Raw genomic sequence first — 25,687 nt, forward strand, 5'->3', positions numbered from 1 at the left:
ACTATCTGCTGCTTTTATATGTGTGGTTCAACATCTCAAAGCTGCACGTGGAGTGCTAGAGCCGCTATTTTTACAGCTCGGGCGCCGCCGCCGACATGCGAGTGAAGAGGAGGGTGACATGTCTTAGCGCACGAAAGGCTACGCCCTCTCCGCTGGTTAGGAGTAGAAGCACCTCCGACATGATAGAAAAATCAACGTCATGGCTGACTCATTGCCTCCGGCGAGCGGTGGTGGAGGGGGCAGCCACACACACAAAGCTAGTAGCTCTCCGGGGTTTCCTTCTCCTCCGTTTTACGACATGCGCTGGCGAGATGTGTCGGCGCGGCGCTGTTTTTGTTTCTTTCTTTCAAAAATACGCCGACTTTTGTGACCACCGATGCGCTGCATATGACAGGAAACCACAGGTGTACAGTTTCTCTAAAGAAGGGAAACTTAAACGGCGGTAGCTGACGTTCAAACTCTAAACCTCATCATTTGCGTAGTACAGCATCAGATCATACCACTACAGCGCAGCATGCGGGCTTAAGTGAACGTATTGGCTTAAACATATTATCATTGGCACCCAAAAGGGATCTCAATTTTCGTATTTTCTATAGACACATATTGTTAAAACACAGAATATTTTTAGCGATAACAGTATGGGAGGCATCGAGCCGCGGCTGCATTTAACGTACGCAAAAGGTACACATAGCGCCTAAATCTCGTGAAAAGTCCCGGCACAATAAGTGTACGATTAATTTACCTAAAAAAATTCACATGACTGTTTCTATTTCAAACGCGGATGATCTAGCGTTAGTTCCCTTTATGAATCGTGAAGAAAAGAAGTCACCTTAATCTTATATTAGAGCATGTGCCTTGTAGTCGGGTAGTGGTAGTAGGTGCGGAAGGTGCTGGGCTCACTGGTGGAAGGTGCATTTTTACCTGCGGGTGCCCTGCGGTGGGCTTGCAGTCACCGACAATCCTTCAGAAATGAGTAAAGACCTGAGAGCTGCTAACGCTGTAAAATCGTGAATTCTCGCGTTGAAGTGGCATAGGCCGCAAGAACTAATGTCTTAAAGTAGCCCGCTTTCTCAAATTCCTTGTAACTACACCCTTATGCTTTTATTATTACAGAGCACACACTGAAATCTTTGCGCAGTTGTTTGTAAAAGCATGGTGGCGATTTTATGAGTCAGAAGTTGAATTATTCTAGATTACTTCACTGTTTTTTAGCTCATGTCTGGTCTTTCCGTCTGCACTAGACATGAGCACGCCAACTGCTTTAGCGACCTAATGATCACGAATAAAGTGCTCAAGTGCACCTACACTGCGCAACTTATAGTCCATCTACCCGTGTCGTTAATGGAGAGAAGTACCACAAATAAAGGCTAGAATTTCTAAGCAGCATTTTTGTGGTGGCTAGGGCCACAGGAACCAAACATGGTGAAACTTAGAGTGGATGTTTGGTGACCCCGTTTATGCCTTCACTTGGATAAGCCACCAACCTAAGCTCTTAAAACCAGGACTCCACATTGAAAAAAAAAAAAAAAGCTTTTGTTCGATCTCGTGGAGTGGCGTTCCCGTGTCGGACCGTTCTCTGTCGATACGACAGTTACTATTATTTCTGTCTGCGCTAAATATTTTTATCTATATGTAAATGCGCGTACTTATGTTCTCCACCAGAGACCAATTAAGGATTGATGGCAGGTAGAATTGGCAAAAAACACGGAATCTTGTTTTGCACTAAAAACGGTAGTATACCAACAGAACATATCATCCGAAGAACGAGATGGTATGATTCTTTTCTGATATTTTCATACAATACCAACTACAATAATACTCTTTCTAAACACGGCAATCGTTTTTGTAAGTGTTTTTTCTATTTTTTCAAGGAATAAGCACCTCTGAAAGCGTATTTCGTTTTTGTACAATTGTACGATTGCAAAAAATGTTTTTATATTCAGATAGTTCAATTATGGTAGCACTGACACTGTATGGCTTGCTACACGAATAATCCTTTTATGTCGAGTGTAGCATAGTTTTGGGAATTTGCAGAGTCTGGCCGTTGCTTTCTGTATTCCGAATGCATTCTGAAGGCAGCGATGCCACGCTTCGCGAGTATATCGCACAAGGTGTATTTGGAGCTGCCGCGGCGGCTCAGTGGTTATGGCTCTCGGCTGCTGACGCAAACGACGTGGGTTTGATCCCGGTAGCGGCGGTCGCATTTAGATGGAGGCGAATTGTTAGAGTCCCGTCAGTGCTCGTTAACGAAATCCAGGTGGTAAAAATTTCCGGAACCCTTCACTACGGCGTACCTCATAGCCTGAGTTGCTTTGGGCCGTTAACCCGAGAAGCCAAACCAAACCCAGTCTATTGGGTAATATGGCGCCGATGCACATGGAGAGCGCCTTGAAAACAAACGGTGATTTCAGCCCTCTGCGAAAGCAGAAAAGTAACGATAATGAAAGAATTTGCCAGGAACGGCTTCACAAGGCAGTTAAACGAAGCGACTGTGAAGGCTATACACCAGGAGCATTTCAGGATATCGAGAGCGCAACACTTTCAACTGCGTTTTCTGGAAATACGTTTGTTGACCATTAGAGCAACGTTTTCACAGAAGCCGATACACCCTTCACGCCGACTCTCTCTTTTTTTTTTTACCTTTAGCTACTTGTTCTTGCTTCTACTATACCAAAAAATTGATTGTCCTGAAGAAAGGTTAAATTGAAAACATTTCCATTCGCGCTGATACAAAAGCTCAATCACAACAAATAAAAATGCTATTTTGTAACACGAAGGAAATAAATTACCCATATTTGAAGTTAAGATTAAACTCCAAACTCAGGACAACAACTGAAGCAAGTTCCCCTTCTGCTGCTCAAATTTTAAGTTTCTTTTCTTGACGAGGCGCTGAAATATCGGCAAAACAAACTGATTCCCAACCTCTCCTACCATCGCTCTTTACAAGCTCCCTTAAAAGTTCCGTTTACTTTATGCGGCAATTTTAAAGTTTAGAACGCTTAAGCACTTAGACGATGTTTGCATAGGCACAGACTGAATCCACGCGTTGCATCATTTGTTAGTTTAGTAAACGTTAATCTGACTACAAAAGTTACAATAATTATGGCACGTATGTTGCGTTGTCGCACTCACTTTCAGCCCTTTTACGTAAAGCAGGACAGTTAGCGCTCTCCTTCAGCGTGATGTCAGTCGTAAACTCATCCAAAGTCTCTAACGTACACTTACTGTACAGGTTCACAAGGGAGCCGCCTGTTGCGTGTACCGAGCTCCCGACGACGCTTGAGCGATCAAGCGAAGCCGCTTGCCTGAACAATGAATGAGTATCCGCGGACATGGCATGGAGACACGTTCTCCCCGTCTCTTGTGTGCATACTGCCCATTAGTCGACCTAATTAGATTGCGCGCACTCTGATTTTGGCGTGCAGGACGGAGCCATGCCCCTATTTCTCTCTTCCCCGTTCCTTTCGTTGCTCTTAGTCCAGCGGCTATGTGCTTTGAGCCGGTGTTGCATAAAGCCACCAGTTTTCGTAATTATGCATATATTTAGCTGGCACGTGTCCATTGGATGAGCGGAGACACGACAGAGAACTTTGTTTACTGATTTTTGTTACTGCGCTAATCTGGCGGTAAAGGTACTGATGCGTTAATCAGTCCCTTCTTTTGTTTGTAGCTGGAACGTGTTTCGTTGAGAGCAAAACCCTGTAGATTTATCTTTCTTACACAGTTGACTGTGTACTCTCCTAAAATGATGCGACAGCTATAGATGGGTGGACGCCTAGCAAAAAGACATCATGAACGTATTAGGCGAACCTCTGGATTTGGCCCGTTTTGTCCCAATGGGGTTGCGTAGCGGTCCATGCCTCTTTCTATGAACCTTGTTGTGCAGGTCCTTCTTTCGTGTAACCTACTAAGAAGATCATAGTAAGGATGACATTTCTTTTTTGAGGCTAGATAAAAAAGAGCCCTTTCATTGCTAGCATCAGTGCATCGATTAGCGTATCTGCTTGCTCAATTATTTCAGGCACTGTAAACTCACCTTTCCCCTGACATTTCGCAGAATCAGGCATAGCCACTCAGAACTGGCTGAGGCCGACCTTTCATAGCTGCTTCTGTTCACGAATTCTAAGCATTAAATGAAACAAGACATGCAGGTGTAGCTGCTCCTGCTGACGTTAAGAAAGTGCTTCTAGAACGAGACGAAAAAAAATTTGAAACTTTTTTCTTATAAAGTGACCATCGCTCCTTTTTAGCTAATCCTTTCTTGCCGTTCAAAACTCAGGATACGTTTCACCTTTGTGGGCTGCTTATAAAGCTTTCTTTGGCGATGGCGATGTACCGACGTCCGCCCTTCTCTATTAAGCGATCAAGCTCAACTGCACGTAGACGGCGAAAGTAATGGTATAGGTAATTCGAAACAACGATTATTTAGTCGCTCGTGAGTATTATAATAAACTATAAGACCTACCTCGAGACGCTGCGACACTGTCGTACTGGTCTGATGCGTAATGAAACGAAGGATCATTTTCACCCGCTTTACATCCAAACCCGCTAGTGAGTTGTTCAAAAGGTTTTTCTTTTTGCTTGATAGCAGTAGCTCAGAAAATACCGCATTGTTTCTCAAATTTTCCCTTCCGTTTTGGCGTCCGCTTCACAGCGAATGTGAGACGGCACTTGGCTGAGTTTGCCGAGGATAGGAGCTTGAAGCTCTCCATGCGTAAGAACTATATGAACACCGGAGGTGAGTTGAGACTGAAAACACAAACAGAATATCTGAACAGAATATCTGAACAAAAAGGTATGGTAACAAGAACAATAAACTCCATAACAACCACTTCTGGGTGTTCTTTACCCGCTAATACAGTTGCCTTATGCACAGAGGGGAAATCAAGCTTTTCGCGTTTTTGCGCGGATGATTTCTATATACGCTCCAGGGTTAGAGAGCATCCTTGCCGCCAGCTGTGAAAAAATTAATCCCACAAGAACAGGTGTGTTGTTCTCAGAGTAGTGTTTCATTGCGGCAGCATTAGGAGGGATGTGAAGACGAAAGTTGTCCGGTGGCTTCGGTGTTAGCGTGCAGCCTCCACCTCAGAGTTTGTGTTTCCGGCGATTTCTTCCTCTCCACCTCCTAACCGCCCCCTAACTCTCCTCTCGTCCTCCTTTACACTTGTAGTGTAGAGGACGGAAACGCCAGGTGAATAATGACTCGGAGAAAATGGAAATGAATAAGAAGAGAATGACTCCGACGACAGCCGGCATACTTGCAATGCAGGCAGCCTCCCGTACAACTATACATGAAAATATGAGGCTTGCTGAGCTATGCCGTCTCGCATTGCTCACTAAAAGCAGCCTGGTTTTCATAAGCCCCACCAGTGCCTATGTTTGAAAAAGCCACCTGCCGGTGATGTCACATATGGCAAAACCGCTGCTCCAAAGCGACGGTATTGGTATGTACGCTCACACATGCGTGACATATTTTTCGCAGCTATGTAGTTGGAATTTGAATATATTGAGAAGTGATAGGCAATAAGCTAAGAATTCAAACTGAGGGAGAATTCGAATAAAAACAGACTTGGGGCGCTATGCCGGAAGGCCCGAGTTTGGCGCTCGCCCGAGTTTCATCCGAGTTTGCGATGACGGCAGTCAGTGAACGAAGATAGCGCGGAGCGTGCGCAGGCAGCGGACAATAAAATGTAGAGATAAAGCCACGTAAAGGCGATACAAGCGCACCCTGCGCGCCTGTTTCACACTTCAAACACAATACACCGCGCAATACCAGGCCGCAGCGCTACCTGAAGTTATCAGCGCCATATCAGCAATCACGAAATCGTGACTTTTCCGCTGTTTATCTGCGCACTCGCCGCTAGCTGTTTGACACGCCTTTTCGGGCGCGTCAAAGGCGTGTCTTTTTTTTCATGCTCTATCTGTCTCTCCATTTCCGAAGACGAACAGTGCGCACTAGGTGCACTCTTGTATAAACCCTTTCTCTTCTCTCGAATACGTTAAAAAGCAACAGAAGATATTATGAACATTTTGATCATTTCCAAATGTATTTTAAAATGTGAATCCAATGAAGCGTTGTTGTAGAGCATAGCTTTAGGGAATTAACAAAAATTTGACACATTCTGCCGCTAGTGGCGATAGTGAGGCCATGGCTTGCAACGTAGCTTGCATACGAACTAGAGCAGCAGCCGACCGTGCCGAAAATGAGAGAGCTCCTGCGCTGACACGCCGCCGGTAGCGCTGCCTTCGACTGGAAGGACAGGGTAACTGCTACGCGCTGAATCTGTCTTATTTTGCGGTCATTGCGATAATATATTTTATTGTGTCGTATATTAAAATATTACTCATGCATATTCTGGCTTGCATAATACACAAAAGCAAAAAACTGAGCTGCACTGCACCCCCGCGTCACTGCTGCTCTCTGCAGTGCCCTCAGGTGGAGTTCTCCGCTGCTACGGCCGCTGCCGCACACCGCTTGCTTTTAGTACCATTGCTTTTAGTACGCTCTTGGCGAATCTCAGCGGTAGAAATTGGCCGTGCGAGCGTCTGTGATGCGGTGTGAGAAAAAAATTGCTGTTTGACTGCATTCAATGATTCATTACGTATACCTGTTGTGTGTGGCGCCTCTTTAGTGCACTGCGGATGCGAAGAGCGTGCTACCCAGCGGCAAAACTCATCCTATGTCATCAGACGCTGACTAAATGCTGTGAAGGTGGTGGCGCGCGTATCTGCGTAGTATTTGTTTTCGTCGCGCACTTCAAGGCTTTGCGTACTGGTTTTGTCACTAACGTCGATCGCCGTTGTATACCGCAGTGACATCGCAATAATATCGTTCGGGCAGATGAGGGATCCTGTTTGTAATAATGGAATCGATTAATAATGGATTGTAATTGTAATAATGGAACAGAGAAAGGTGTTACGGTTGTGAAGTACGCAGTGCTTGCGTGCTGGAAATTACAAACTCTTTATCGCACTGGGTCTCGAGCAGCCACCGTTTGTCGATCCCGGATGTGTTTGACACATTGATGCTGAGCTTTATCACCGATGAAAGGACGGCCAAGCCAAACACCTGTGATGCGATGTTGTTGGAGTAGGACGTGCTCCAAGCACCGTTTCGTCGTCCTGCTCCGTGTTTGACGCCTTGCAAGCAGGCGTGACGCGCAGTCAGCATTGTGCAGCGTGTTACGTGGTTGCAACAGGCTATAGTGTTGTGCAATCTTGGTATGCGAGCGAAGAAATCGGCGGCTGTCGCCACGTTGCGTGTCCTTTGCAGAGGTGCTTAGATTAATCAGCCATGACGTCCGTTTTGCCTGTTATATTTCGATGGTCAACATCGTCGATGTCTGTCAGCAGTCAGCACAGCCGCGCAGCATACCTGTAGCAGGCAGGGATGTTGGGAGTGGCCCACCCATAGCGCGTACGCCTATAATTTATGTACGGCACGCCGGGGGCGTGACCAATGGTTTTGATTGACAGGTGAACTCGGAGCTAAACTCGTGAACGGTGAAGTGCCCCGAATTCATCTCGGGATTGTCATGGCGGCAGCAGCAGCAGCCTGGGTCATCGCTTCCTCTGACGGCAAATGTCAGTACGGCCGGCTGGAGGTATTTACTGCCATGGCCGACGACGAATTCCAGCGATATTTTTGCCTCTCCAAAACATCGGTACGATGGTTGTGTAAAGAGTTAGGCGACGACCCACGCCTGCGGAGAGTGCGTACCGGGCCTCATTCGCTTTCGGTCGAAGAGCAAGTCCTCTGCGCCCTCCGGTTGTTCGCGACCGGGAGCTTCCAGGGGAGCGTCGGTGCAGACCGCTTTATTGGACGCCACCAAAGCACTGTGAGCCGCTGTGTGAGGGACGTCTCCGACGCGCTTATCGACGCGGCTGTGCAGAAGCGGTGGCTCGCGCTCCCCACGACTGCGGCCGAGCGTGCGTATGTTAAGGAGCGTTTCCTTCTGAGCGGCGGCATCACAGACGTCGTGGGATGCGTCGATGGGACCTACATTGGCGTAAAGGCCCCTTCAAAGTCCAGCCCTGACATGGTGAAGGCCAACTATTTCACGAGGAAAGCACATTATTTATTGAACACAATAGCTGTAAGAATGCTCTGTTTTTGCTTTCATGCATGTAATGGTTAATGGAATGTTCTCCCATTTATTAGTGATAGTGGTCCGTGTACTGTGCAGTGTCAGAGGATGTTAACGAATGCCATATGGTCGAAGTTATTGGCAGCCCTTCACCATGGCATGACTCATCGCTTGAGTTACTTTGGGGCATTAAACCTCAATAACCGCTTCCGTTTATCAGTAACTAAGCAGTTTTGCACCCAGTGTAGATAATTTTTTGTATTACCTCATGTTTGCGCATGTAATAAGTGCATGGATTTTTCCAGCTATTTCATGAATGCATTTTAATGGTTTTTAAACGGTAGCATTTGTGTCACATGGCAGATTGCATTCTTATGCAATATTCATAGTCGCAATAAATGTTTCACTTTGGCTGAAGTGGAAAAGCTCCTGCCGGAAGTACTGGCGTCTGTAAGCCAGGAAAACTGGCAAAACTGTTGTGTTCATGTCGAGAAAGTTGAGGTTGAAGCATGCAAACGCGATATGACTGTTGATGCTGAAATTGAACCGGTTGTCTTCAGCATTTCTGACTTGTGCAACTCCTCCTCTGATGAGTCGAGCACTGATTCCAGTGATGAAGATTTGAGTGGCATCGAGGAACTTGTCTGACTTCGAATTGATGTGTAATACACGTGATACCGAGGAAAGAGAGAGGACTCATCGACTTGCTGTGATCACCTTTGTGCGTGTGTGTGCGGAAATGTGAAATATGTGCATGTGGGTGTGTGTGTGTGTTGATCAGTCTACCGAGGAAATTGTAACATTTCCATCAAATCATTGCATCATTGCAATTCGTTGCATCAAAGTGTATCGGGCAGTAAGTTGTAGTGTAGGTGGTGAGGTGGTCGTGTTAATAGTGTCTGTATAGAAGTAGAATTTGTAAGGGAGTGCAAATAGTACTTTTTCCAATTAGAATACGTATACTTGGAACATGTCGTCACTATGTGCAGTTTTTGGAAGATTAATTGCAGAAAAATACAGTGGAGCTTAATCAAGCTTTGTGTAAATTATTCGAAAAGTATCTGAAAATTTGAGAGCAAATTGGATTCATTTAAAATAATTTTGAACATATACTGTTTGATTCGTTCGACTAACTGAACAGAAATTTATTCAATTATGCTGTCCGAAAAGTTGGAACATTCACAAACCCCTAGGCATTGTCCTCATTTTGTGTGTGAGGTTTGGGAACGGTATGTATGGGTGTCTGATCTTCATGTCCTGAAAAGGGTTTCCTGGTTTTGTGTTGTCTTGCATTACTGTCAATCTCTGGTCATTTTGACATGTTATGCAGTGCCAGTGTTGAGGTAGCCAGTACTCTATGTTTTGTCCTCAATTTTTTGGAGGTGTGAATGATTTCAAGCTGGCTCTTGCTCAGTTAAATGTGAATTTGTTTCGAGTCATGTCTTTGTTAATACATTGGTCAGGTTTTCATTTTAACAAAGGGTGTTGTTCGATGGCTCCACATTTTTTTTCAGTTTTGGAGCACTTGACTGTTTGTGTGTTGGTGTACATCCACTGCATTTGTCCTTTAATTTGTATGCACTGTGATCCATGCCGCTGGCTGTTTCCAGGATAAACCATTTCTCGGAAACACTGCGGGGTCAGCATTCTTGATTGTCCTGTCTCATTTATTGTTTGTTCTTTCGAAGTATATTTTCCTATAAGTATTTTAAGTGTTTTGGAGCTCTTTTTACCTGGCTGCATGCAAATCCTGCCTGAGCAGTTTCTGCTCTTCTAGGAGAGCAGGGAAATCGAGCCAAGCTGACTCTTGAGGCAGTACTATTTTCTGTCACTGTGTGAATCAACACTATGTTCAAAATTTAACACTTAACACGGGAAAACAGGCCATATCGAGGTGGTATGTGTAAAAATAATTTGACATATCAGTTTAAATATACTGCTCTTTTGCCGCATATAATAGCTAAGTTATAGAGCTCTCTTCAATGACAAAGGAAAACGCGCTTTGCTTAAGAATGGAGATATCTTAACAAAAACAAAAGAATTGCAGATATGCACAAGAATGTGACACATATACAGTGAGAAAAAAATCTCTGCGCCTCCCGTAACCGAGAGTAGAGTAAGCATGAAATGTTTACGGGCCTAATGTCATCTCGGTGGACACCCGAACCGCACCGTACAGGAAGGGAGGAACGCCACCACCCGTTCAGCGCTATGCCTTGCCATTTGAACGCAACGTTTTTTGAGGAAAGGAAATGGCGCAGTAATTCTCTGCCATCTCGGTGGACACCCGAACCGCACCGTAAAGGAAGGGAGAAACGCAACCACCCGTTCGGCGCGATGCCTTGCCCTTTGAGCGCAGCGCTTCTCCCCCGGATCACGTATGACAACGAAGTGTAACGTGGCATTTATGTGCTTTTTGCACGAGTTATTAGAAATTGGAAATTATAATTCCGTGCATTATCAAACCCACAGCTCCACTGATATCTTGATAAACATTGAGAAGGCACTGGAAGCAGTTATTTTTTGTCTCATTTGGAGACCAACCGGCGCTTGCATGCCGGTCGCGTAGGAGGGCTTACAGAGTCTCGTTAAATCTCGTTAAGTCTCGTACGGTGCCCGGATGTTCTCGTTTCAGAATTCAGTGCCCGGATGAGTGGATTTCAGTGCCCGGATCACTGGAATTCAGTGCCCGAATGAGTGGATTTCAGTGCCCGGATGACTGGAATTCAGTGCCCGGATGAGTGGATTTCAGTGCCCGGATGATGGCTCTCGGTCTCGGCGTGACGTCACCACACTGCCGACAACGGGAGCTAAAAGCATTTCATGCTTAATAGGCGATTAAGAAGTCTAGAACCTGTTTTCTGCGCTCCTGCATGATAAACCAGCATTCTAAATTAACAGACATCTTGCTTCTGAACTTTGCGATCAGTAAAATGTAATTGTTCTCGCCAAGTCCTTTGGGCTACTGTACAGCACAGCGCCAAAGTCGGTCCCAGACTCTTTTGGCGAAGACTGGATCAGCCGCTAACCGGTTGCACAGAACAATTCCTAACATGCCAGGTACCTTAAGAGAGGCCTACAAAAAAGTGGGCTCCTCGGCAACGGCGAAATCGAAAGTTGCAGACGGCCACTTGTTAATCGGGCCACTGCAGAGCACTCACCACTGTGCTAATTAATTAAACCCGACGAATGAATGTGATCTTTCGCACAAACATCTCGCTTGCATCTAAAAAGTATAGTCACAATGCTGCAGAATCGGGAAGAAAACCGCCACTGCTGACCAAAAGCCGGTGCGAGCTCATTGACAACGAATTTCGGACAGCTCACATTTACGCGGTATGCATCAAATGAACAGATGCATGCAGTTCATTTCAGAACACGGCAAAATATTCAAGCGATTCTGAACAAAACGAGTTTTCTCATTCAAGTCACGCGAAATTCAACTTGCGATGAAAAAAAAATTGCGAAAAAAAAAGTTCCAGCATGCGGAATTTGAACCCACGCACTCCCATTGCCTCTCGACTCTCCGGAGCGACGCGTTAGACCACACGGCCACAGAACAGCGCGGAGTGATACACCCCTTTTTATTTTTTTTTTTGCGGACTACTTCCGTAGCCTTCACAGCGTTGCTCATGTGCCTCGTGGCCATTGGCAGTCAGCTGATGACGGGACCGTAGCGTTGGTAGCGTTCCCTCGCGGTACAAAGCAAAATTTAATAATGCATGAATCACTCTAAAGCGCTTTAAGTCCAAATATTGGACACTATAAAAGGCTTATAAAGGTGTACTAAGTGCATTATAAAATTCAACAAACTTCGTTTGTCTAATTGCATACGCAATGCACTTGGTGGAGCGACACACAAATGAAAAGTGCACCGGCGGTTGGCTCACGTGACCCGTTCTTTGTAGACCGCCCAAGAAGACCCATGAGGTGGCGCCGATGTGATGATAACGCACGGAATATATCCAGATAACCCAATGAAGTTGGAGGCGTGACAAGCGTGGGATTTTGTCTTGCTACCATTAGTTCACTCATCTGAGGGCGTAGCCAGAGCTCGGGAAGATTCCGAGTTTCAGCAAACTCGGGCCTTCCAGCATAGCGCCCCTGGAATCGGATTGCGAGTGAACGAAGAATACTTTCGAATCTGGTCCGGAACAATCAAAATGGTCGGCCCCAACTTTTTCCTTTAAAATTTACGCTTGCTGTTAACGAAAGATTGTTGTAGAACGCGCCTAATTTGAAGAAAACGTGATAAATAAGAAAAGCGACGTGTACAATTCTGTTCAAACTTCCCAGTGTAGTGAACAACAGTCCTTAAGAAATCCTCCTCCTAATCAATGTCTTTTCTTTTCCTAGCCAGCTTCCTTGCTTCTTAAAAATTTTATGCTGCAATGTTGCGGCCCCGTTTCAAGTTACAGCTAGCGCCAAACCAGCACCATTAACGCGAGCGACCGTCGTAGATTCTTCAAATATTCATTCTGAGAAAAAAAAAATTCTTCGCTTGAATTTACAGGCAGCGAGTGCGCCTGTTGCTTCTTGTACGGTTATCTTTTATTCATTTTCCATTTCTGGTTCCATGAGCGCACTCAAGAATGCATAGACGCCAGAATGGCCCGTTATGATCAAAATGCAATGCGTCTGCTTCCACCCAGCTTTTGTATCTGTTTGTTTCCCGAAATTAAAAGCCACAAAAAGCCGCAGTTGACCTATACAACTGAACAAATACTGTTTCAGCTCAACAATGCGCTGGCATCCACGTGGCTTGGGAGTTATGTTGTTCCTGAGCTGCAAAAAAGAAAGAATTGCATTGTTTTTTTTTCTTTCCATTATTCAATGCGCTTAAGTGCAGTACGCCAACTGCTGCACGACGTCATTTGTACGTGCATAAGAAAGAGTGATCTTTCAAAGACGGGAACGAATGAAACGAAGCGATACAATCTGGAGGATGCGACAATTCGATACCATAAGAACCTCTTTGTAAGATGTCATGCACGGCAACAAATACCGTACAAGTGCACAAAAAAGAAAATGTATCGCAGCAGAAAACGTAGACGCAGAAACGGAGGTGAACAACACGTCTTCGTATTCTGCAGCGCTACAGTTTCTTTCTTCGGCTGTGTACCAATAAGGCCAAAAACTCAGCATGTATGAAAGTAGAAAAGACGATTTCCTTCTTACCATCTTGTTACCTGCCTATCCTGGCAAGTAGCAGGCCCCAGCTAGATTTTTTGCATATCAACCTTGGCAGATGACAGGGTTCTCCGCATGGTGGCCACCCTGAGGTCTCTCCCTCCTCTCCCCATGAAGACGAGAGGAGGATTTCTCTCTTTCCACTATTGCATCTGTCACTCCTGACAGGTGGCAGGTCTGAGCTGGCTCTTCCGTGTTCTTGGCAGGTGGTAAACTTTGACATTGGCGGTGGGTGAGGAGACAGGGGTATCATATGCCTTCCCATAGTAATATTACTGCCTTCCTGTAAACAGAATTCCTACTCAAAATGCACTAACCTCAGACGCACAAATAAAATCTAATACCTGTTAAACTTTTCTGCAGAAGATTACTAAGGCTGCCTGCTGTCTTCCCCCTAAGAAGCACTCGCTGTATCGGCGTAATTTTATTTTCGTGCAGTGTCATTGTCAATGTCTACGTAGTGCGTATGCAAAGCTACATGTCGTTACAAACTGTTTCTTTATTGCATACTCCTCAAGGACTAATGGTTGTAGCTCTGTAAAAAATAATAATGAGCAGGGAGCCATCACTAAGCTCGTTCGAAGGAAGTTCAGAATATGTACGTAACTGAGGGGTTATGTATTCTGTCGGGTCATGAGCTCACACCCTGTACGCTCCATTTTTCTTCCGCCCTCCAAACCTTCACTTGGGTACGTGGCTCTCGTCGGCTCAGCTTCAAGTCCAGCTCGTCGTCGTCTACCAGGTGCCAGATTAACTAAGCTCTCTATCGACGTCCTATAACAGAACGACTGTCTCTCTCTTTGCCGCGGACTATGATGTCACACCGACACCTTGTCTAAAATTGACATCATAGTAAATATTGTTAACAAAATATGCCTTGCATTCACGTTATACCGAGAAGTGACCTTCCTTGGCGTGATAGAGCAAGCAGGTGCCATCCGCATAAAGTGAAAAGCGAAAAAAAGCAACTGAAACGCAAGCATGAACAACCAAACCTATTTATTCTTGCAAAGAAAATAAAGGCAGGGCTTATTAACACTTCCAAAGAGCGGCTTCTCTGTCATCAATACAAGAATCAGTAGCTGTAGTGCTCGGTCCCCTAGTGTAATATTTTCTAGTTTTGCGCTTCGCGTTAGAGACCTCTTGCTCGCGTTTCATTTGAAAGTGATTTTACTTTCGATATCATTAAGTATAAAGCAAAGTTACAGAACGATTATGCATCAGTGAATTGGAATAGGGACTACGGGACTACGACAAAAACTCTTTAGCGCGATGCTTCTAGGGTGGGTTTTTGAAAGCCTTTTGTAAGGTAAAAAAGCTCTTCATGATGGATTAACCATGGCTTTATTTGTGTTACCTAAAAGAAAAGTACAAAATCTGCAGTACAAACACGCCTGCCAACCCCAACCTTCCTCCTCATAAAGAAAATTGAAAGTCATGCTACTAATATGCTGCCTTATTGTGTCGATTTTCTTTCATGAAGAAAGTATTAACTTCATAGATTATTCACTAAATGAAACCAGAGTAACGGGTACTTACTGAACGGGCTTAGCTTGCAAATTTACCGCTCCGAAAAGAGAGGAGAGGTGTTGATAGTAAATGAAAATATTACATGCAAGTCAGGAAGTGCATTTCTAGAATAAAGGTGCACTGAAGCAATATTTAGTTTGACCTATATGGATTGATTTACGGCTTTCTAACCGCAGTAATTATACTCACCTAAAACGCAGCACTGAGAAGGTAAAAATATTTAAAACGATAAACGAGATGCCGCCCCTTGAGACAAGGAAACTATGACTACGTGAAGTATTTATTCGTTTGCGCATTCTTGGGGTTACACCGCACTGCCGCCGACCTCCAAAGAGCGATTAAGAAGTACAGGATTGGCCAAAAATTCCCGGATCATAGGGTCTACTTTCCGCCAATATATTCTGACATTTCATATTCTATTAAATCTGTTAAGGTTCTAAGAGGTTAGAATGATACTTCTTCTATTTTTTACAGACATTTTGAGCTTCAGGTGTGTCGTAACGGCTTTACTATAATGCTCAAATGGAGACCCTGTGGCCTAAGAACTTTTGACCTATTCTGTACATAGTCATCTCTAGGTCATCACCAGTGTGATCAGTTTCAATAGAATGTCAGGAAAAAATATTTTGTTTTAACCTGCAAATGCCTGAATCACAAGTGCATATTTCGTCGCCGAACAAACGAACATAAAAGGAAACAATGTTATTCTAGGCTGAAAAACATAGTCGATCACATCAATTTCCGTGTCCGTTTATAAAGCGTTAAATTTTCAGTCGATCACCGAAACAATGAAGCAAGAAACATCCAAACTGTCGGAAATTTATTCCGCGGTACACCTTGCATTTTTAATGCAGAAATCCAGACATACTGAGAATTGAGTACAGTGTTTCTGTCGCCACGTTATTATTTTGGTGTTGAACGACTCATGACTGCACCAAAGAACGAACAGAGGTAAGCGGAAAAAATACAGCTACGCTTAGGCGGATTGCATCAAATGCTACCTCTGGGCTCTGTTTAATTAAGGTAGGACAGGAAAACGAACATGTGACAGCGGGTGCGACAGAACCTCCTTTACTTCCGTGTGAAACTTTGTGGAAAGTGTCTCTGGACACGTATTTTCAAGAAACGGGAGTCAATGCCAGGTTTCTTCGACCAGGCCAAAGTTATGCCACTGAAATCAATGTGGGTTCTGTTTCCGCAAGCAAATAAGAGCTCTGAAACGCACTCCTTTTCAGTTCGAGTCTGATTACTCTTTAAGATCGATAACTTCGTTAAGTACAGTCTAGCCCCTTTATAACGAAGCCACTTATAGGGAAATAGCGGTTATAACGAAGGGACTTCAATTTCCCATTCCCATTTTTGCATTTTCAATACATTTTGGGTCCGGTTTTAACGAAGTAAATAAGAGCGCGTCAGCGGATATAACGAAGAGATTTAATACCAACCGAAAAATAATCTGCCAATCAACACATTTTTGCGTCCTTGAGGCGATTTTTTCCGCGAAATTAAGAGCAAAATTCGGCTGACGGCGTCCTTTCGTGGCGTCGTCTGCTCTCCTGCGGAGCGAAAGGTTGCTTCACTGCATCGCATGACACGCCGGTCTCGTGTTGCGCCGTCCTTGAACGGCGTTACGGCGTACAGCAGTAGAGCACGCCGCGCAGGGGAAAAATGTAAAAAAGAACAGACACGATTTTTTTTTTCGATGACGTCGCAGAGAGCAGCCGTCTTGGCCAATCTCTGTGCTCTATTTCTCCCAGGCAGTCGGCGCCACGGCTGGACTGCAGTCTGCAGGAGGTGTGGCAGCGCGCGCTTTGTTTTATGTAGGTGCCGCGGTGCGCAAGGCAGGGAGAGAGCGCGGCAGCATTGTTCATGTTGGAAGCGTGGCTCATTTTTATCGTTATCGCGTCATCGCGGAGTTCGACTAGATGTTTGGTTCGCAGTTGGATGGCATGGAAGCCGCAATCCTGAAGTCCGCACTCGCGAAACATGTTCAGGGGACGCTGGACGACTTCTTTCAGCGGCAATAAATCGGTATGCCGATGTTTGCATTTTTTTTCGTAGTCCACATATAACTAAATAGCGGATATAGCGAAGTGATTTCCGATTCCCGCCGACTTCGTTATAACCAGGCCTTCGTTATAATATAAATGCGAATAACCGTGTGGTGAGAAGTCTAGTGCGGCCTTCTAAATCTAATTAAAAAAAAACATGAAGCGTAACTTGCACGTCTGACTCGGGTAATAATTGCTGATATTTCAGAGAAATACTGATCTACGTCGCAATGCATGCAAACATATCGTCAAAAAAGGGCTCTCCTGAAAATGTAACCACTGTAAAATACACGCAATACTTTATGAAAAGAATGGAGGTTTTAGACTAATGGTACGTCCCACACAGAAGAAAAGAGAACGATATAAACAATAAAAAATCAAAACTGGCCACAAAACCTAGGAATTGTTGCATGGCTAAGCAAAAAAGTGCACGTATATCTATAGAAATATTCCCTAGGGTTACATAAGTTTTGAGTGCAGAAAAGAAAACAAATGAAGTCCTCTCAGGCACTGAGACCGAAGGCACAGCGAAGCTCCACCGTGATATTTACGTGCGGTGCTTTTTACCGCGGCTTAGCGCCATAAAGGCGAGCTCTAGCACCCTTTCCGTGTCGTCTCGCTCCCACAGTCCCTATATAACCTCCGATTTATTTCCGTCCACGAACACGGTAGCAGCCCCCGGCATATGCCTTTCCGCCACAAGGTTACTGGTTGGAGGATAGAATGGCGAGGACGAAGGTCAGTGATTAAAGGGCAAGAAGGTAGTGCAACATGCGAGCAGTACAAAGGCTACATTACGCCAAAGCCATGCAACGCCCCCGGAAGAGCTGCTGCGTGCGCGGTGTCGGATAAGGCTGGCTCGGCAAGGAACGAGAATGAACATGCCGTAATATGAGACCGGTAGGGGTAACCCTGCCTTTCTCATACTCGGGAGGGGCAACAAATCTTTCGTAATGTGTTTCCGTAGAGCTGTACAATGTTTTATTCTCGTAGAGAGCAGCTACGTTCAGTTATTTTTATTCTTACTTTATGAATACTATTTCTTAGTCGGTGAAATTTCGGGTGACTAGCGCGCTCAGCGTGCAGTAAGGTGGCTATGACTACGGCTCTTGCGAAGGAGCGTAGGAGCTCCGCTGTGCGAGATATTGGCCGAGCTTCTTCTTTTCATCTTTGTGCGCTATGATGAAGAAGAATGTCACGAAGGTAACCTTGTTTCAATGCAATATGCTCTTTTGCACATTTGCGCAGTATGCCTTGCAACGTGTTGTAGAGGAAAGGCGTGCTCACAGAGGCGGATAATGCTTTTGCATTTCTATTCAATTTTGCAAAATTAATTTTGCAGGAAATGCAAAAGGTGTTAATTAGCCCTGCTATGTATTTAGCAGAACTTAGTTCCTTTTCTTACTCCACAATTTGAAGACGAATTTGTTATTAGTTTCATTTTAAAGTTATTGCCAAAAAAAGGAAGTTGTGAATAATTACAGGCAAAAAACTTAATAGACTCCTATTTTTGACTTCCGAATAGTGGCGACGTGTTAGCAGTTGTTATAAGTACTTGGTCCTCATACTTTCTTCGGAGCTGTAACGAATAAACCACTCTTTGTGAGTTTAAAAATAGACAGCGTGTGAACACCCTCTAATTTAGGCGAGAGCAGCATCAGTCAATCCCAGGTATTAATGTTCTCGCTTATAAAGCTTTCTTTCAGATGTATCTTTTTGTGCTGGTTCGTAGAGTAAGGCATGCATTATGAAGCCGGAAGGTAATAAAAACTAATACAGGCTCATTAGTTTACGACTCTAAACTGTGTAAGAAAACATAGTATATGGTCAGCTGTGCAGGCAGAAAAGGTTAATTTGCTTTTACAGTGTAGGACCTTCCGAGTAATTAAATTCTATCCATATTTGCATTTTCACGATGTTTCGAGTAAACAGCACCTTAATTATAAGGTCAGTTACTAGACGAACTAAGCGGCTGCATTTTTCAAAAAGGCTTGGAAATCCTTGTTATTTTAAAAACTTTTCAGACACTGATTTTTGCCGTAAACTGACAGCAACTAGAATACACTTCCAGTCGAAGTTGTGGAATGTGTGTCACTCGGATCTTTAACCAGTATCTAAAGCATATTTTTGGCGTTGTTCATGGACAGCATTCTAGGCGTTGGTAGTATGGCGACAATGTATATTGGGGTTTTCACCGCACAAAGAATCCTTTTATTGGTTTCTTTTTATATACAAAACGGCTTAGCGCAATTGCGATGCTCACGATGTAATAAATTACATTCTTGAAGACTTTCGTACAACAAACACGGGATTTTTGTAAAAGGCAAATTTTAGGTTTTTTTGCATGTAAATGATTGCTAAATTTTACGATGCTTGTATTTTAAAGGAAACAGTATTACATGAAGCAGTATAGCGCCATGGAGGAGAAAAGTAAGTTACCCGCCCCCAAGCTCCGAAGTGTGCTGCCTTGCATCAGGCGCAGTGTGAAGAGCGGTGCACTCCGTGTTATGTAGCTTATGATCACACAGGTTGGCGTATTAGGTGAAGGTAGTTGACATTTAAAGCTTTCTCTTCTCAAGACAGTGAGGATTACGTATGTTCAGTCTGTGCTGGCGAATCTTACAAAAAGGCGGACATTACGTACGTGGGAAAGCTCAATAACTAGACAATTAACTATCTACAATTGCCTAACGAACTTCTTAGTTTTTATCTTAGAGGCAAAATTATGTTGCCAAATTCAAGGACCAAAGTATGGAAAGAGAGCGAAGTTTTCAAGTTTTCTTTATCGGTAATGTGTTGGAGAGATGGAACGCCAAAAACATGCATTTGAAAGCTCATGGAGTGGGCTTTTCTGCATTGGAGGATTATAAAATGACCTCGCTGAGCGTAATATCACCACCAAAATTGCGTTTACTGCTTTATTGCCGTAACATACCCAAGCGGCGTTTATACCTTGTCCCTTAGGAACGCGTGCAATGCAAATCTGTGAACGTGTCACAAAGACAGTCCGTATCAACGAGCTTTTAAATGCGTAGATTTGACCTCAGGTATTAAGAACGAAACTGCCGAATAAGAACATTTATAAACTTCGCTCATTTTGAATATTGGTGGCTTTCAGTTTCATGGTATAATCTTTCTGATTCTTACACCTTGCTTACACCTGAAGTGTTCTTCATATTTTTTTCCTGCAGAGTTTGTATTTTATGTTACTTATTGCGGCTCGCTTTGAGGACGAGTTACGTTCGCTCTATCGTTTTTTTTGTTAGTGTGGCGGCAACGGTATTACACTCGGGCTACAAAGGGGTATGCATCACGCCCAAGTTATTTATTTATTTATTTATAGATACTGAGATCTTGTACAGGTCATAGCAGGGTGGGACAAAAGAAAATACAAGCATATAAACACACTCAAATTCATAACATTTGAGGGAATTTTTCAAACAACAGTAAAGAATTATGATTAACAGTCTCGCTATTAAGTTTGCTCCAATCACTAATTGTCCTAAGAAAAAAAGAATATTTAAAGGAATTATTTCGCGCGTTCAAAGGGGCTATTGTTAGTGCATGCCTTTGTCTCGTGTTATAACCCGAGGAGTAAAAAAAATAATTGGAATTATCAACTTTGTGATGTCCTTTTATGAGCTGGAAGAAAAACTTTAATCGACAAACACGATTGCGCTCAACGACGGGGGGTAACCCACTTCGCCTCACGAGTTCACTTACAGATGCACGGCCATATGAGTTAAAAACAAATCTAGCTGCTTTCTGGTCTATTCGCTCTAATTTCTGAATGTTTGTTAACGTGAAAGGGTCCCAAATGATTACGGCATACGAGGTCTGTTAGAAAAGTATCCGACCTTTGGCCGTAGAAAAAAAACTAGCATACCTGCAACGTTCCAAACCTAGTCACCTTCAAAGTAGTCTACTTGGGACTTCACACACTTCTCCCAGCGGTGCTGCCATTTTGGGAAGTATTCCGAAAAGGCCCCTTTCGGAATGGAGTTTAGCTCAGCTGTCGTTGCAGCCATAATGTTCTTCCTTGTCTCAAATCGCGCTCCTTTCAATGGCCTTTTGATTTTGGGAACCAGTCAGAAATCGCAGGGGCCATATCAGGAGAGTAAGAAGTCTGTTGAACTACAGGAGTCTGGTTTTTCGCCAAAAAAGTCTGAATCAAGTACGAGGCATGTGCAGGTTCATTGTCGTGATGGATGCGCCACTTTCCTGTTGACCTCAACTCCGGGTTTTTGCGCCGCACAGCATCACGTAGGCAACAAAGGACATCCCTGTAGCACTCTTTGGTCATTGTTTGACCCTGTGGAGTGCGTACTCGTGGTCTGCCACACAGAGGGTGTCAAAGAAAGCAGTCAGCATCACTTTCACATTGCTGCGCACTTGGCGGGCCTTCTGAAGTCTTTGTGACGTGGAATGCATACATTGTGACGACTGGGATCTGGTTTCCGGGTCGTACCTGTACACCCAAGACTCGTCACCAGTTATTATGATGTTGATGAAGTCGTGGTCACTGTTTGCGGAATTCAGCATGTCCTGTGAGACTTCAACACGAAGCTGCTTTTGCTCCACCGTGAGCAGCTTCGGCACGAATTTCGCCGCAACTCTCTCCATGGCCAAATCTTCGGTGATAATGAAATGTGCGGAAAAGTTGCTCATGTCCACCTCTTCCTCAATTTCTCGGATAGTCACGCGACGGTCCCGCATCAGCACAGCGTTCAGTTCGGCAATGACCTAGTCATTTCGGCATGTTGATGGCCGATTGGAGCGGGTCTCGCTCTCCAACGATGTGAGGCCATCTTTAAATCAATTGTACCACTGCTTAATCTGTGTGCTGCTCATAGCATCGTCACCGAAAGCCGTCTTAATATTCGGAATGGTTTCGACTTGGCTGTCGCCCAGTTTATGGCAAAATTTGATGCAGTAGCGCTGCTCCTGTCACTCCGCCATTTTCCTTGTAATAAAAAACCGACGAGAGCACTGCGCACCGCCTCACTCAAATGCTGCGTCCCAGCGATTGACGCTATCGGCAGGCGGGAAAAAATTCGTGCATGCACACGAAGGTTCGAGGTCACGTGATGCAAGCGCACTTGTTTCATATCCATCAGGTGTTCGCAAAAAAAAATAAAGTCGGATACTTTTCTAACAGACCTCGTATTCTAGTAACGGACGGATGAGGGTATTATACGCCAATATTAAACACTAGGTGGGGATGTCTTTAGTGAACGCCTCAAGAAAAAGAGTTTCCGCATGGAGTTTGCTACTACAGTGTCTATGTGTTTTGACCCTTTCATACTTCTCTCAGTCACAGCAACAACAATAACAACAACAACAACAACAACCACGAAAGGTTGTTAGTAATCCGTAGGCCCAAATATTTATACGCTTTCACCTGTAATAATGATATGCTGTTAGTACCATACATAAAATGAAGAGGCATTTTCTTGTTTGTAATTTTCATGAAGTCGGTTTTTTCAAAATTAATGCACATCTGCCATTTGTTGCACCACGCAACCACCTTCTCTAGGTCATTATTTAGACGCACCTGGTCGTCAGCTGAAGACACCATTTGATACAGGATACAGTCATCCGCGTACGGCTTCCCGCGGACTGAAAGATCTGCCACAATGTCATTAATAAACAAAAGAAATAAGAGTGGTCCCAAAACAGATCCCTGGGGGACGCCAGACATAACCCGGACACTGCTAGAAGAAATATTGTTTAGAATAACGAATTGGCACCTGTTCGAGAAGTAAGCTCTAATCCATGCAAGTATCCTGTCGTTTTTAACTTAATATTATGAATTAGTTTGTTATGTGACACAATATCAAATGCTTTGCGGAAATCCATGAATATTGCGTCCGTTTGCTTTCCCTTGTTAATCGACTGAGCAAAGTCATGCACAGTTTTGAACTAACTGTGTACTTGTAGAAAACCCACGCCTAAAACCATGCTGAAAATCGGTAAGTACGTTGTGCTCTTCCAAGAAACCTAATATGTGTTTATGAATTATATGTTCTAAAATTTTACATGATGTCGACGTTAGAGATATGCGTCGGTAATTCTAGATGTGTGCATTTTTCCGGTATTTTGCACAGGTTTAATCGGGGCTGTCCTTCAGTCATCCGGTAAAAAACCGTCATGTAAAAATTTGTTGAATATTACTGTCAAGTACTTTGCGCACCACTCCGCATAGCGCTTCAAAAAAGAGTTTGGTATGTTATCGGGACCTGGTGATTTTTTGATATCAAGGTTCAAAAGCAAGTTACAAACACCAGTCTCTAAAATTACATCAGATATAATAGGGAGCGCAGCAGAAAAGTTGGGCAGGCAACCATTGTCCTCTGTGAATACTGATTGAAAAATTTGTTGAACGCAGAAGAAAGAAAAGCCTCATCACGCACACATTTGCCCTCTACTATAAATTTGTTCATGGAAGAAGATTTGGGCGTGATTTGGCGCCAGAATCTTTCAGGAGAAGTTCTAATGAACGAAGGCAGGAGCTTTCCTTAATATTTTCCTTTGTCGCAAATTATTTTCGGCTTAAGTTCCTCTCAAATTGCTCCCACGATTGGTTTTAATGATGAATTTCTGCTTGATTTCTTTTTTAACCTTTTAAGCCTTCGCTGGAAGCGTAACGACTCCCGAGAAATCCATGAATTGCGGTACACAGATTTGTTTGCAATTTTGGGGACGAAACGGGCAATACAATCGGAGACGATCATTTTAAAAGTAAGCCATAGGTCATTCAGACTATCAGTGCTATTCCTTAAATTCTCATAACATGAATCAAGCGTGTCCAGAAAATATTCGTCTTCCGCAGGCGAAAAATTGGGAAAAAATTGTACGCTAGTTTGACGATCTGGGTACACATTTGAGAAGCTCAGCAGCACAACCTTGTGATCGGATATTCCGTTTGTGACTTCACAGGCTACGAAGTTGCGGATGGCACCACTTACAAAAAATATATCTAGAATGGATCCCGCGGCTCCTTGCACTCTCGTAAAATTATTTACTACTTGCTGCAGGTCAAATATAAACACAATGTCGAGCATTACATTATCAGCGTTATGGGCGGAGTATGATGAAAAAGTGTGCCAGTCAATATTAGGCAAGTTGTAATCACCAGCCAGTATTAGTCTGTCGTCTCTTTTTACATGGCATTGTAAATATGCTCTCAAGTTTTCCAAGACCTTAACAGAAGAGCTGGGAGGCCTGTAAAAAACACCAAGAACTAAGCGAACCCCGTTGATGTATGTTTTGCAAAATATAGCTTCAGTGCCTTGAGCATCAGGCTAGTTACGATCCTACAGTCATCATCTGACGGTCACCCGTACTGTTTCTTACTTCAAATCACATATAGACAGAACTGTCTGCTGCAGCTGGGCATGGGTAATTCGTTTTTGGTCTAAGGCCACGTTCTTCAAGAAGATCGTAAGATTCGCCTACTGAAAGAAGAGGAGCAAACTTATATACTGACCACTGAAACCTTATACTGTCAAAAAGAAAGATTAGAATAAGACATGCCCAGCAAACGCACGCTGCTAACGCACGAAAGATAAAAAGAACGTCCTGAGAGTCACAAACTTCATCTAGTTTCCTTTGACGTTGAGAAGCAAGTCGATTACCAGTGCAGACAAATGTCGATAGTCAATTTATGCATGCACTGCCTGAACAAGACCACTTTGGACTTAATGCGCCGGATTCTTTAAAGGACCAATATATGCACTGGAACAAAAAGTTTTTTCAGAGCAGAATGAAATATCTACTCCTCAACGCGAGAGACAATCGAAATAGTGCACTCTATGCACAAGAAACATCAAAGCAGGAGCCAGCGCAGCTTTAAAGTGCAAAACTGAACCAAACAGACTCTTTTCAGTACGCATGCATAACAATGACACTTGACTTTCACAAGAAATTGCATCTTAGACTCAAGTCAGCTTCAACCACCATTCTGATTTCCTCTTTGCCGTGTTCTGACTTCTTTCTCCTGGACCTTTCAGTTCTGCATCCCAAGGAAGCCGTTGCAAGAAATCTAAAGTCGTTCATTCGCTTTTTTTCGGCTTGATCTCGCATTCTGGTCGACATCATTCATTGGCGTCCAACATTCCTTGCATCCGCAGAAATCAAACACAACAGAAAAGTGCAATTTCAAGGCAAATATACTTTCTTAAAAGAGAACTGCGGACATATTTTAAACATTTTCAGCGTACAGTTGTTTCAGTGTATTCAAAAAAGAGCATTGAGTTTTATTTTCGATCAGCAGTTTTTCAAAATAGCGAAGAATATATTAATTGAAACACAATAGCACCGCAACCGAAATTGCAAGGTGGCTTCGATCAAAGACATTAAAATAGAGCAAAAAAAATAACCTAGGACATTCTGTACCAAAATGTCTCGTGTGCGCGTTCATTGCCCTAACTGGTGACTGCAAGTGATAGCTCACATGTTCTTTCGATTCAAACAGGCAAAAAGATTGTTGATGTTGTTTCCGTCCGCAAATGCATCGATAGAGTGCAGATCGAGGCATCACATACCAAAGATGATCCGTAGAAATGTTTTGTTTGAAGCCATGAAAAGGAGAAATTTAAAATTCATTGATCGTAAACCAATACGCCATCCAGGAGCAAGATTTAGCGGAACGAGTCAGAAAGCTTTGGACAAACCACGGTGAACTTTCAGGAAAATTCGCATAAGAAAAAATTGGGAAGTTGCCCTTTAAATAAGTAGCTTTTTGAGAATACGGAAAAAAAACTACAAAAACGCGAACATTTCAGGAGATGGTCGAAAGGAACTCTCAAGCTTTCTAAACACCTTTGC

This window comes from Amblyomma mixtum, chromosome 1, assembly GCF_055824585.1.
Source record: "Amblyomma mixtum isolate Tamu chromosome 1, ASM5582458v1, whole genome shotgun sequence".
Classification (NCBI taxonomy): domain Eukaryota; kingdom Metazoa; phylum Arthropoda; class Arachnida; order Ixodida; family Ixodidae; genus Amblyomma; species Amblyomma mixtum.